This window comes from Pelobates fuscus, chromosome 13, assembly GCF_036172605.1.
Source record: "Pelobates fuscus isolate aPelFus1 chromosome 13, aPelFus1.pri, whole genome shotgun sequence".
NCBI lineage: Eukaryota > Metazoa > Chordata > Amphibia > Anura > Pelobatidae > Pelobates > Pelobates fuscus.
Genome location: NC_086329.1, coordinates 86625696 through 86636814, shown reverse-complemented (window position 1 = coordinate 86636814; position 11119 = coordinate 86625696).

The window sequence follows — 11119 nt, the reverse complement described above, 5'->3', positions numbered from 1 at the left end:
ATGAGGAGGTGTCTATAGATGGTCTCTAGGTGTTATTAGCAGACAAGTTATGGGATTTATGAATGTGAAGTTAATGGCAAGTTTTAGATGAGAGCAAAGCCTTATATGGAATAAGGCACATCGTTTTAAAGGGACACTGTGTGCATTGTGGCTCCTTTATCTCATAGAAGTGGTTATTGTTCTTGGAGTCCCCTGGAACTGCCCTTTCATTCAGTGTTAAACCACTTTGAACTGATTAAAGTTGACTGAATGTCATCAGCCATTTGCAGCTCACCTCTTAGTGGAGGTATATTTAGGGCAGATATTACATTCCACCTCAGTCATACCAGCAATAGGCAGTTGTGATAGGGTCAGCGACCAATCTCAGCCACTGCCACCCATCGCTACTAGGGATAATGTGGAGGCATTAGCTGAGGAGCTGAATTGTGACTGTGGGATACTAAGGAACCTCATAGAATATCAAACCGTTTAAAAAAGGTTTAACAGCGAGGCAGGAGCAGCAACATGGTACTCCAAGCACTATAAGCACTACAATGAAATTAAGAGGATATAGTGCCTAGAGCAGGGGTAGACAACCTTCGGCACTCCAGATGTTGTGGACTACATCCCCCATAATGCTCTTTCACCTATTATGCTGGCAAAGCATCATGGGAGGTGTAGTCCAAAACATCTGCAGTGCCGAAGGTTGCCTATGCCTGGGCCCTAGAGTGTCCCTCTAAGTAGGTTCTAAGGAATTTGAGGAATGTGCTGAATTTGGTGTTGTGAATAGGATGAAACAGTTGAAGCGGTTAGGTAAGAAGGAGGAACAGACGTCAGGGTAATGATGGGGGAAAAAAAGAGAGAGAAAACATTCTGGGTTTTTCATGTCCCATAGTGTCTTCAGTGATAAAACACTGTTTAGCTGATATGGGCCTGTATACTCAGTCCAGTTAACAGAGATAATCTGGTCTTTAAATATTCTGTGTGTTCATTATACAGTCAGACACATATCACAAGGTAAAGAATTTGTTCCATGCCAGCAGCCAAAAATATTTTTAAACAAACAGTAATGCTTCATTATGACTTCCGTTTACATGGGGGGAAAAAACACTATGTAAGGTTCAGCAATATGTATTACAACTCACATAATATCATTACAGCAATTGTTATTCAGACACAAATGTAGAACTGTGCAGCTGATTACGTGCGGCCATACGTTTATTTCCATATATGTGGATTACGAGGTCACGGACCAAAACTTGTATTACAGCTATATTCTATATTGACAGCCAATCAGAATACGAAGTCAATCAATTTATATTGCTAATTTTCCTTGATGTCTGTCGCCAAAACACAAATCCCAGGGCCTATACATACCTAGCAGAACTCAGTTTGCCATTTCATACAGACTGGCATTTTAAAAAACAATACCGTCACTACCAGTTATGGCCTCCAGGTGGCAGAATGACTTATTCCACCGCTTATAAAAGCGGATATATTACAATAAGCCCTACTAATGCAGGCACAACGGGTTAACCCAGGCTTCCCCAAACTCCGGCCCTGCAGCTGTTGCTGAACTAAAACTCCCGTGATTTTCAGCCTATCTATTTCATTCATAGAATCATGGGAGTTGTAGTTCAGCAACATCTGGAGGGCCGGAGTTTGGGGAAGCCTGGGTTAACCCAATGAATGCGGCCACTACAGAGAGTACCTTTACCCCACTGAAACTGTGCCAGGCTAAATTATTTATATAACACCAGTAGTAGTACTGCACTGTATAGTGATAGTGAGTATACCCTGACAATGGCCAGTGTGCACCCTATAGTGATTCAGGGTACATGCTGGTAATATATAGTCTGCTTTCTATAATGATACCGAGTATCTATGTATTGATAATTAACAGGCTGCTCTGTATAATGATGCTGAGTACCTATACACTGGTAATAAACAAATTATTTTGGGGGTAAGATCAGAAATGAAAAGTTCAAGTGCAAATTTGGGGTAAAGGAGACGTTCCTGAACAACGCGTACCACCTTCTGTTCGTACCAGTCGACAGGACGTCCAACCTCAGTATAACCAAAGTATTCATAGAAAAACCATGTATAGGTTTTTTTGTTTGGTTTTTTTTATATCCGTATTTACAACACAGTATATTTTTAAATGTTATTTATATAGATACATTTTCTACCAGACTATTATGTTAAACTTACTGACTCTTAGTAGTACAAAACATGGCCAAGGATCTCAGCTCGTTACTGTAATTTCCTGCGTCATATATTAGATTGTAAGCTCTTCGGGGCAGTGCTAACATGTGCAGTGCTGTGTACACACTGACAGCTGTTTATTCTCCAATAAATTATTATCCACATTAAAAAAACAAACAAACAAGTTATTCTTTAATATACTTCACAGAATGTGTGACCATATTATGCGGTATGTGAAGATTTCCCGTCTCTTTGGCATTTGCTCGCTAAACGACAAATTGTAGATAATTGATAAACAAACTGCAAAGCATATAGTTGATAAAGATAATATTTCTAAATCAGTCATTTTTGTCTACACTTTGCAATTCACTTTTAAAGTCACTAATTTGGGGTTATGTGAATAAACCCGTAACGTTGTAGTGGGAGCTGACGGCGTGATACCACAAATGACTTGTTTATTCTGAAGTGACCCTCAAGCCAACTCATTACAGAGCATTAGAATGCAGGACATCTCGCTCTATACGCTGGTGACACCTTCAGGACAAATGGAGTATTACATCATAGACCCCACTCTCTGGCTCTTACGGCCACTTCTACATTGGCTTTTTTTTTTTACCTTTAAGTTCAAATTCACTTTGAATTCTCACTTTAGTAAATAGCCCTATATACGTGCACTTAGAATCTAGAAATTAATGCTGGGGCCTTCTACAAACCTTAGATACTATTACCCACCCATATATTTTGCATGTTAGTGTATTTTATTTATCTCAAGCATTTCTGTACTGTGCAGACCAGGAGTGTCCTTTTGTTTTCCACCTTTTTTTGATCCCCCACCTTGTGCGGTACTGTCAGCCATGCCATTTAATAAATGAAACTGCTACTGGAAGCTGAACAGTGTATTTTTCACATTAATCTAAAGACCTGATTCCGCACCCCAGGGCTAGGGCTTATTTTCGGGGAATGTCCTTTTTTTCGGGGAATCACGGTATCATTTTGTTTACATACATTTATTGGCTTATAATGCTATAAAAATAGTAAATTTCCAACATGGATTACCTTAAATGTTCCCTTTCATGCATATCATGACAGAGTTCAGTTGTAATCTGACATTTATTACAGAATTTATCTGACCTGTACACAAATTAAGCATTTATTACATTACGTGTCCTCTATATACCATGTAATCCACTTTAGACTCCTGTCATCTATTCTCGTTCCCTCGTGCTCTCCCTTGCGCTTGATTCTGTATCATGTATGAAGCATAAGCTCCCTTGGACATTATTCTCTCTCCTTGAACATTTTCATGCAGTCCTAGGTAATGCCCACCCTTGTTCTCGCCTGTACACTATGCTTTTCCTTGTGCGTACCTTTTGATCTATTTTCCTGCACACTATTCAATATACTCTCCCAGGCCTGCACTGTTCCATCCTTGTGCACTAGTGTCTATCTCCTTGTAGAGTAAGCTTCTCCTGCAATGCACTATTCCTCAACCCTCCAGCACTAGGTCCGCTATGGGCTAATGTTTCTCCCCCGGTCACTTCTCCACGAACACTGTTCTTTCTCCTTGTGCATTATTCCTTAAATTTCCACTGCTCTAGTGTCTTCCCTGTACACGTTGTTTTTATCCCCACTTCACAATTCTGCCCTCTTTATTCACTTGTATCCTTCCCTGCCCAGTGAGGGGCAGTATGTGCACTACAACCATTTCATCTTCTGAGAACTACAGACACTATAGCGACTTTAATGATATGAAGCTGTTACATTGCCCACCATGTCCCTTTACTATCTCTCCCCTGTGCAATATTATTTTTCTCAACATCACTAGCAATTCTCACTCCTCCTCTACTTCTCTCTCTCTCTGTATACTATTTGGTGTGCACCTCTATACACCATTTCCTACCCACAATACACTATTTTTTTCCTTTATGCACAATATCTAACATGCACATTTCCTTACCCACAGTGAGCTATTCTTACATAGGCTGAAAATAGACATGCAACCATCAATTCAGCCTTTTTCTCATTTAAAATGTTTCATAACCTCTAATTCCCATACCCTATTCACGATTCCCTATCCTCCGTGCACTTTCCTATGCACCATGTATTATTATTGCCATTTATATAGCGCCAACAGATTCCGTAGTTGAATTATTCTCTCCCTCTTTGTGCTATTCCCTAAGCATCATGCACAATTACCAGATTTTACTAATTACATGACGTAAAGTCATGATTTTATAAAGGACACGGAGGCTCATATTAGGCTTTATCTCTTTCTTTATTCCTCAGCAGCAAAGAAAGGATATTGATATTTTTAATATAGCAATAACAAAAAACAAATACCCTTCAGGGTTAACCATATAACATTCCAGATATATTAACCAATGGGATCATTCCTTGTACTATGTCCCCTCATGTGACCTAAGCCACTCCTTCTTTCTAGCTGACGCCGAAGCTGAACACATCAACGGGAAACTTCATGAACTTGGATAGTCTCCAGTAGAGGGTTCCAGTGAGTCTTCTGTTATAATTAGGGGTTAGAGGATGATCCCGGTCAGTCCATCACAGGGTTAAGCTGTAGGAGACAGAGAGATATATGGTAAAATATATTCAAAGATCGTTTTCATGCATATAAGCCGTACCAGTTTTTCAAAACGTTCATATATGAAACCTTTACCTTAAGTCCAGGAAATTCAGATTCAAAATTAACATTAGTAGTGTGTATCACATTGCACCTGAACATCTAAATCACTCCTACCTATTTATAGGCAATTGGGTGGGAAGATACATGTATGGCTTACCTGTCATCGGGGGGGGCTAATACTCGCCTCCGTGTCCTTTATAAAATCATGACTTTACGTCATGTAATTAGTAAAATCTGGTAATTTTATTAAAGGACACGGAGGCTCATATTAGGCTAGTTTAAAGCTGTGAGATGACCATAGAGGAGATATGTTCTGTTGGCCGAAAATAGTATTCTTTAAATGTCGATTCTCGGGACCAATCAGCTGTGCGGAGAAGGTCCTCCAGTTTGCAACCCACTGAGAATGCTTTAGAGGCCATAGCGCCTCTTGTAGAATGTGCTCTGTAAACTGATGTGTCGATGCCAGCAGCCGACATTATCCATTTCACCCAGCGTGCCAGCGTTACCGTGGATACCGGGTGATGAGGTCTCCTCACCGCCAAGAATAGGCGTGTGTTGTAGGGTTCCGAACTAACTGGGTCCTTTTTTCGTATTCTTGAAGGCATGCCACCGGGCAGAGGTTAGCGTTGTGAGGAAATGATGGGTAGAAGACTGACGTGATTTTTGACTTCGTACGTCTGGTGATATTAAACATGACACCCTGTGGGGTGAAGGACCGCGCATCGATATCCAGGGCTCGAACGTCTGACACCCTTTTGCAGGAAATTAAGCACAGGAGCATAGCCAATTTTGCGGACACTTGCTTGAGTGTGAGATCCGAGTTTGGAGGCCATTCGTCCAGTAAGCGAAGGACCTTACTAACATCCCATAAGGCCGTATATCGGGGTTGTGGTGGTCGTGCAAATGTTATGCCTCGTAGAAGACGACAAACCAATAGATACTTTCCAGCTGGGAAACCTTCCCATCCACTGTGGCCGGCTGAGATCGCCGATCTGTACACATTTATGGTGCGGTAGGCCAAACCTTGGTCGTACAGGGTAGTAAGGAAAACCAGGACGTGACTTACAGGAGCACATAGGGGATCCGCGTGTTGTTCCACGCACCAACTACACCATGTGTTCCAGGCATGAGTATAAGATCGTCTTGTTCCTGGGGCCCAAGCTCCTGCCAGTAAGTCCAAAGTTGTTCGTGGAACGTTCGGCAGGGCCCAGGTTCCCCAGAGAGGAGCCACGCTAGAAGCCTGAGGTGGCCTTGTATCAGAAGTGGGTGAGAGTTCCTATCGGGGTCTGATAATAGGTCCGTGGTTCCTGGGATCAGTCTGGGAAGGTCGATAGAATTTTCCATGAGTGAAGGGAACCAAGGCTGTGCCGTCCAGAACGGTGTTATGAGAACTAGCGATGTTCGGGAGCGTTGTAGGTGTAGGAGAGTCCGTGCTATGAGTGAAAAGGGAGGGAAGGCATAGAGCCGGTCGTTTGGCCAATTTTGTAGGAAGGCGTCCACTGCCAAGGTGTCTGGGTCCGGTCTCCAGCTGAAGAACGAAGGGAGTTGAGCATTCAGCCGGGAGGCAAAGAGGTCGATGTGCATCGGGCCCCAGAGTTGTTGGTGGTTTTGGAATATCAAGTGGTTCAATCGCCAAGCACTGTTGTCTCGTAAATGCCTGGAGTTCTAATCTGCTACCGTGTTGGAGAGTCCTGGAAGGTATTCTGCCTGTACTGATATGTTGCGGCTCAGACAGAAATGCCAAAATTATTTCGCCAGGTTCGTGAGTATTGTCGATCTCGTGCCACCCAAGTGATTGATGTAACGAACGGCCGAGATATTGTCCATGCGCAACAGTATGGAACAATTGGTCGTGTGTCCGAGGAGGCTCCGGAGAGCGAATGACCCCGCTAGGAGTTCCAAACCATTGATGTGGAGTTCCTTTCTTGTGAGGACCATTTTCCACCCGTAGAGGTGGGACCACAACGAGCGCCCCATCCGAGTCTGCTCGCGTTGGGTTCTATGATGAGATCCGGGGTGGTTCCGAATATCGCTTTGCCGTTCCATGCTTCCATATGTTGAAGCCACCATGCTAATTCCTCTTTTGCTGCGCAATCTAGAGGCACAGAATCTGAGTAAGATTGACCAAAGCGTAGATGGGTGGCTTTGAGCTGTTGCAGGGATCTGTAATGGAGGGGTCCCGGGAAAATCGCTTGTATGGAAGTGGACAGCAGACCAATTATCCTGGCTAGTTGTCGTAAGGTCAAGATTGGTCGTGATAAGGTCCGCCGGATTTCCTTCTTTATGAGTTTTACCTTCGTGGCAGGTAGACTGAGCATTCCGTGAATTGCGTCTATATCGAAACCTAGAAATTCTATCGATTGTGAAGGTTGTATGATTGACTTGTCCCAGTTGATTATGAAACCCAGGTTTTGCAGAAGGGTTAACGTCCAAGATAGATGTTGGTGTAATAGAAGGGTGTCGTGGGCCATGATCAGCATGTCGTCGAGGTATATGATCATACGTACACCTCAGCTGCGGAGAAGGGCGACTACCGGTTTCATCAGTTTGGTGAAGCACCACGGGGCTGAGGATAGGCCAAAGGGGAGGCATCTGAACCGCCACATAGTGTTTTCCCATTGGAATTGGAGAAAGTGGTGACATTCTTCGGCGATCGGTATCGTCAGATATGCATCTTGGAGGTCCAGTTTCACCATCCAGTCTCCCAGTCTTAGGAGGTCTCGGAGGCAGTGTATCCCTTCCATCTTGAAGTGATGGTATGTGACAAAGGCGATGAGAGGTCACAGGTTTATTACTGGCCTCATGCCTCCACCCTTCTTGGGCACTAAGAAGATGTTGCTTGGGAAACCGGGGGCGGTAGTGGTTACTTTGTAAATCGCACCTTTCTCCTTCAATGTGCGAACCTATTCTGATACTAGATTTTTGTCTCGTGGGGAAAATATAATCCGATGTGGCACTGAGTGTTGGAGTGTGAATGTGAATTCTATGCGGTAATCTAGAATCTCTAGGACCCAGGCATCTGAGGTTATTTTGTGCCAGGCATCATGGAAATGAAACAGTCTGCCCCCCCACCTGTGATAAGGAATGGATATGTAAAGGGAAACGACTCACTATAAGGCCGACGGCCATAGGAGGATCCCCTGGGTCCATGTGGGTGCCATGACCTGCCCCTGGTCGGAAAAAATGTCGACTGTGTCCTGGGTTCGGGAGGATAGAACCGTGTTTTGGCGGAGCCTCTGTAGCCCCGGTATGATGTCCGGGAAGGGCGGCCGGACAGACGGCCCCGCTGTCTGCCGGCCCCACCAAAAACCTTTTGCGAGAACACCCGCTTCATATTATGTTGTGCCTTGTCTAGTGCCGTAAAAGTGCTGACATAGTTACCCAGGGTTTTGACAAAGTCGTCTCCTAATAGGAGACCTTTTGCCTGTGTGCCAGGCTCTGAAATTGCCAAATGTATCAGTTTTGGCTCGATTTTCATTAATATGGCTTTACGCCGTTCTGTAGCCAAAGCAGTATTGGCGTTTCTAACTAGGCAAATGCCTATCTGGATCCACCCCCTGATAGCCAGTAAGTCAATTGGGGTCCCCTCAATAAGAGCCGTTTCGACCATGTCGCAAATCTTGGCTATAGGCCCGAGTATGTCAAGGACCTTGTCCTGGCAATGTTTGAGGGAGTAGTCTAATCCCTTCTTGGCCTTCCATCCCGACTTGCCCAAGAACTGGGCAATCTTGGAATCCACCTCAGGGGTCACGCAGGCCATGTCTGGGACCGTGGGACGTGGGCATTCCGCCCTCAGTTTACTCCTTGTGGCCTTATCAAGTGGTTTTCGCACCCTGGTTGCGATATAGATAGCCACATGAGTTGTGGGGTACCATTCCGCTGAACGCGGATTGTGCAAAGTGTCAGGGTCGAAGAGGGGTTCCCCTTGGGGGTCTAGAACAGGGGATTTATTTGCTTCTTGTTCAGTGTCTATCGCTGGGTGTGCAGTCTCGCTGCGTTCAGGGGACGAGTTGTCTGAATAAATCGGGTTGATTGCCTCGGACCCATCTGAAGCCTCCTCTGAGTCCGAATCCGAGTCGGACGAATCAGGTAGGGCTTTTGCCCGCTTCCAACTCCGCACCGTTTTTGTCCGGCGGGGGGCTCTTTTACGTGTCCTCAGTTTCAACAGGGCGCAACCTGTCTGTCATACTAGTTTTGGAGGCGACCCCTGTTAGGTGGTGTGACTTGCATGTAGCCTTGCGGCGGCTAGGGACCCTTGGCTTGCTGTCAGCTGGTATAGGGGCTGCTAAACCGGAGGTTCGGCCGGATGCCGTAATGGCGGAGGAGATGTTATGTGACAGGGTGTCTGACATCACTCCCATGGCATTAAATATAGCCTGAGTCACTGACTTGTTCATTGTAGCATCCAGAAGCGCCTGGAACTCTTCTGAGTTCACGTGGTCCTGGGATGCTTCCTCACCACCTCTAATGGCCGCAATGCCTGTAGGCAGAGCTGCTGTAATCTGCTTGCTAGGCTTAGCAGGGGCAGTGGGGACAGAAACCTGTTTGTCATACTGCATACTGGCTAGAGTTTAATACAGACCTTGACTTGGGGAAACAGGCACTACACAGTATGGTGGGTAATGGGAATGGCACAGGTCAACTGACACCTTTTATAGTGGGAAATGACCTGAGTATGGCACTTAAACCAAAAAAAAAAAACCCTGTCTGCACAGTATTGAAAGCACTTGGGCAAAGGCACACTGTCTGGCACACAGAACAAGCTATTTCACAAATAATATGGCAGCTTACCAAGTGTTCCCTCAGGAATGACTCCTGGGGGACACTGGTAAGCTGCCCAACACCTCCCTTATCCAATCAGCTTGCGCTCCTCCCCTAACGAGTGGCGCGCGCGCCGGGTGAAAAAAGGCGGCAAATCCGCCAATCGCAAGATGGCCGCCGCGATGCGCGGGAGTGAACCGCGCATTCGCGGGCGGCCGAACTATCGGTAACACTGCCCGCGATCCGTCGGGCGGCTAGACTGCTCGTTATGAGCAGCGGAGTGGAGGAGGAGGTGGAGGAGGATGGAGAGGGAGGGGGGATTGGTAGGAAAAACCGGGTTATAAACAACCCGTGCGGCAGTGCAAGTGCAAGTACTCTGCACTTAAGGAAACAGAAAACCAAACACTAAACATTAACAGACATCAGTAATAAGTAATTAAATGATATGGAAGGTACATTAACACTTAGCAAAACACTTCAATATAGTCCAATTTTTTAGAGTAGAAAATATGAGGTACTTAGTTGAGGGGGCAGCAAAGAAAGAGGGAGTGGCTTAGGTCACATGAGGGGACATAGTACAAGGAATGATCCCATTGGTTAATATATCTGGAATGTTATATGGTTAACCCTGAAGGGTATTTGTTTTTTGTTATTGCTATATTAAAAATATCAATATCCTTTCTTTGCTGCTGAGGAATAAAGAAAGAGATAAAGCCTAATATGAGCCTCCGTGTCCTTTAATAAAATTTCCCTCTTATTTGCACCATCCCATTGCCAGTGATGTTATATAAAATCCCCTGCTTAGTTTACTGCCCGTGTGAAATTATTTAAAGCTGTTAAACCTTTCTACAGGGTCATCTATAACATACATAGTGCAGTATGACGTGAACAAAGCCCCTCATTCTAGTGTATTACAGGTTTCCAATGATATTTATCACTTTTATCAATACGTGAAATTATGGTATAAACCTTTGTTCTATAACACAGCGATGTCCGATCCCTGTACAAATACATCATGTGTGGAGGGTTCTTCCGTAACAGAAATAAACACATGACCAATGAACATTTCTGGCCTAGTCTCCGCTTTCTCTCCCCAGGTAACGAACCTGTCTATTAAAATGTCCTATATTTAATAATGAATATATAAATGGTATTATACTCCCTCTAGACTATCTAAGATGTATCCACATTTACAGAATACCTGTTGGAGGTGTGGCTCTTCTGTTGGGACATATATACATACATGGTGGGAGTGCCCGATTGTAAAAATGTTATGGTCATGGACCTTTGATATTTTGTATGAATTGTCTCACAAAAGATTGGAACAAATTCCAGTTGTAGCTATTCTACATTATAATTGGAATTTGGATACACAAAAAACTAAATGTATAGCATTGCACTGTTTTGTGGCTGCCAAAATTATAATTGGCAGAAACTGGAAATCATCTATTCCCTTTCAAAAACGGCATCTTATTAATCAAATTAAATTTCAACTTTTGATGGAAAATAATCTTATAAACAACATATCTAGCT